The 4,045-nt window shown below is 44.9% G+C and overlaps 1 protein-coding gene across 1 annotated transcript in view; it reads left to right on the top strand.

Annotated features, from left to right (window-relative positions):
* The window catches only part of COL5A3 (collagen, type V, alpha 3), a 55,025-nt gene that overhangs the window by 23,161 nt on the left and 27,819 nt on the right, over window positions 1-4,045 (top strand). The window lies entirely within an intron of this gene.

The following is a 4,045-nucleotide window of genomic DNA, read 5'->3' as shown; positions in this document are numbered from 1 at the left end:
GTTGATGGGCACTTAGGTTGTTTCCAACTCTTTGTTATTGTGAACAAAATTGCAATAAACATGGGTGTGCATATATCTGCTTGGGTGGCAGTTATGGTTTCTTTGGGGTATATTTCCAATAGTGGAATTGCTGGGTCAAATGGTATCTCTATCTGTAACTTTTTGAGAAAGTGCCACACCACCTTCCATAGTGGTTGCACTATTTTACACCCCCGCCAACAGTGAATAAGGGTTCCAGTTTCTCCACAACCTTGCCAGCATTTGTTGTTTGCTGTTCTGTTGAATTTTGCTATTCTTACTGGGGTGAGATGATATCTCATAGTTGTTTTGTCTTCCATTTCTTCTTGGAGATCTTTTCCTTCTGGGCAGCCTCCTCTTCTGGTTTAGGACCAATCTACTCCTTTTCACTAAGGATCATCTCAACACGGCAGGGGGAGCTCACATGGGGGTTAATTAGACCCTGAACTCTGTACATGCAGCTGGTGCATCTTGGGAGCTTTGCTCACCTGAATGTCCTCAATGACCAGAGAATCGCCCTCGAAACCCTTAGTTCAGCATTACTCACTGTGTTTTTAAGCATATGCAGCAACATCTCGACACTCTTTCTGACCCACTGACCCTGTGTCCAGCCCCACTGTTTGGCCTGGGCACACCTACCAGCTCCACCGTTGTAATGTCGGAATAGCACACGCTGCTTTTGCCAAGTGACATCTATCAGACACTTGGTGGCTTTCTGGATATGCACACCCTTGAGGGCCTGGGAAGTTTCCTGGGTGTTCTTAAAATGGACCCAGAGAGTTGAGCCTCTTGATTTGCACAATTATGTGGGATTTTCTGGGTCAAACTTGAAGTGAACCATTTTGGGAGATCACCTGAGGCCACTCACAGGGAAAGCGCCACTTTGTTTTAAAGTATTTCTCGACCACTTAGCCTCATATAGATGATGTTTTTAAAAACGATCATAGTACTTACAGGTGGTGTTCATGATTTTTCGAGCCAATTTGTTATTTAGCTTCATGGTGACCTCTGGGATGGTTTTACATCAAGATTTGAAGAGGCTCTTAGAACAATAGTGTCGAGGAGTCTGCTGGCTTCAGTTAGCCTGTTACTGTGGACTGTTGAGCGAAACTAACCCATAGTTGACACGCCAGTGGGTTTTCAGAGAAGATTGTTCGTCTTTTCCCATCAAGCAGCTGGTGGATTCAAACTGTGTGCCTTTGGAATGAGAACACATTAGCCCACCAGAGATAGCATGCTTTTTTAAAAGAAATTTGCTGTTCTATTAGGAAGAAACAAGGGAGCTCTGGTGGCCTAGTGGCAAGAAGCTGCACTGCAATCCCAGAGGTGGGTGGGTCGAATCCACCAGATGCTGTGCTGGAGAAGGAGGGGCAATCTCCTCCTGTACCAGTCAGATCCAATTTGGCAGTACACACACACACACACACACACACGAATAAATAAAATAAAATATAAAATATAAGATAAAATAAAAGTGCAACAAGAGTGCTCCTCAGAGGCAGGGCTGGAGAAACATTGTCTCACATGTTTGGGCATGCTGTTAGGAGAGGCTAGTCCTTGGGATGGGACATCATGCTGAGAAAGGTGGAGAGTAAGCAAAGGAGGGAAAGACCTTCTACCAGATGAGTTTACACAGAGGGTACACAATGGGCTCAGATGTACCAGAGACGTGGAGGATGGTGCGATTCAGATCTGTTGTTGACAGGATCGAAGTGGATAGTAGTTGACTCAGCAGCACCTAATAACAATTCTACCTTCTCCTCCCACTGTATTATTATTGTCCATCTTTTGTGACCCTGATTAGAATAGTAGAAGGGGAGCACTATCTACCAGGGGGGCACTGCAGGAATATCAGGCTGTGGTTTCTATTTAACTTAGTTTTGATAGGTATCTTTCTTTTCTATATTTTATCAGTTGGGTTTTGGGGGCAAGATTTCATTAAACCCCATGACTTTAACAGTGAGTGCAAGAGACATAAACTGGCATTTTCCTGATTTAAAACCCTTCAGTGTTCCCTTGTTGTGTTTAGATAATAGCTTCTTGGTCAGTTAAATAGAGGCCAACAATGTTGTTGTTACGTGCCATCGAGTCGCTTGCAACTCATAGCGACCCTCTGTACAAGAGCTCTAAACGCCGTTCTATCTTGTGCCACCTAGACATCTCAAACACACTCATTCCCACCACTCCAGTCACAGAATCGATCCATCTCATCAAAGGTCTTCCTCTCCTGCCCCGCCCTTTTACTCTGCCAAACATGATGTCCCTCTCCAAGGACCAGTCCCTCCTTGCAACATGGCCAAACTATGTCAGAAGAAGCTTCAGAATCCTTGACTCCAAGGAGCATCCTGGCTTCACCTTCTCCAGGACAAACCTGTTTGTTCTCCTAGCAGTCCATGATATATATATTCAACACTCTTCTCCAGCACCACAGCTCAAAGGCATCAGTTCTATGAGTTGTGCTCTACTTGAAGGCAATCAATAACAAAAACAATAGCTAACATTTCTTGAGCACTTACAATATATCAAACACCACATTTGAAGCATTTACATTTTTTAATTTGCCAAGGTTGTTTTAGTTTTAGTTTTTTGAATTTTTTCTTAATTGTGATTTTAATGAAAGTTTATAAAGAACTTGGATTTCCATCCCTTCATTGTACACTTGAAGCATTTTCTATCCATTATCTATTTAATGCTCACCAAAACCTTGTGAGGGAAATATTCTTGATATTCCCAGAGTACATACATGCAACAAATGCCTAGAGAAGTTAAGTCACTTGTCCAGGACCACACAGCTGGCCTAGCAGTAGATGCTCTGGAATTAAAAATCTGATGATAGATGCAAAGCCTTTTGGACAATGTGTAAAATAAAATTCCCATGAAAGGGGAATTCTGACCAATGGTAGAGTAGTCATAACATCAGATGTAGGTTTAATAAGATAGTCACTTCTCTCTCTCTCCCCCTCCCCCTCTCTTCCTTCTTCCCTCCCTCCCTCCCCCGTGTGTGTGTGTGTGTGTGTGTGTGTGTGTGTGTATGCAGTAACTTTGAAAAGTACAGGGTACATCGAGCCCCAGATGAGAAGGGAGGAGAGAGGGCCTGGAGGCCACACAGACTTGTTGAGTAACTTGGGTACTATTTCTTCTGACTGGAACCCAGCCAGCATAGACAAGGCCCACAGGAGTATCAGATCTCTCTGCTGTCTTCCTCCTCATACGGAGAGAGTGCCATCCAGGTGGAAAGGCAGTGTGGACTTGGGGTCTGTTTCCTTTAATAGACATCAAACATCTGCCAGGAAGTAGTGACTTGCTATTGTTAGGTGTCATTTTGTTGGTTGTAACTCACAGTGACGGGCTGAAGCCCAGCCTGACCCCGTGCCATCCGCACGGTCTCCACCGTGCTCAGGTCTGTTACTGTGGCCTCTGTGTCAGGTCATCTTGTCAAGGGTCATTCTCTTTTCCTTGGACCTTCTACTTTTCCAAGCATAATGTCTTTCCCCAGAGACTGTCTCTTCCTGAGAACTTGCCCAAAGTATGTGTCTCAGCCCCATCAACCTTGCTTCTAAGGAACACACTGGCTGCACGTCTCACAAGGTGGAGGTGCTTGTTCTTTTGGTAGCCCCCGGTCTATTCAGAATCCCTCACCCACACCGTGGCTCACAGGCATCAATTCTTCTGTGGTCTTCCTTGTTGTTGTTGTTGTTGGACTATAGACTCAGAACTGACCCATAGCTGACCCTCCGGTGGGTTTGAGGCAGTCTCTCCGGAGACTAAGGTACGTCTGATACCGACCATGGTCTTTGCAATCACTTGTTATGCGTCAGAGAGTTGGACAATGACTAAGGAGGATAGAAGGAGGATTGATGCCTTTGAGCTGTGGTGCTGGAGAAGAGTATTGAGGGTACCATGGACTGCTAGGAAAACAAACAGATTAATGCTGGAGAGGGTTAAACCAGGCTGCTCTTTGGAGGCAAGGATTCTGGGGCTTCATCTGACATACTTTGGACATGTTGTAAGGAGGGACAGGTCCTTG

Source organism: Elephantulus edwardii, unplaced genomic scaffold (assembly GCF_000299155.1).
Source record: "Elephantulus edwardii isolate Elephantulus edwardi_28Jun2011 unplaced genomic scaffold, EleEdw1.0 scaffold00237, whole genome shotgun sequence".
Lineage (NCBI taxonomy): Eukaryota > Metazoa > Chordata > Mammalia > Macroscelidea > Macroscelididae > Elephantulus > Elephantulus edwardii.
The sequence above is the reverse complement of the archived record's forward strand: the minus strand, read 5'-3'. Positions and strand labels throughout refer to the sequence as shown.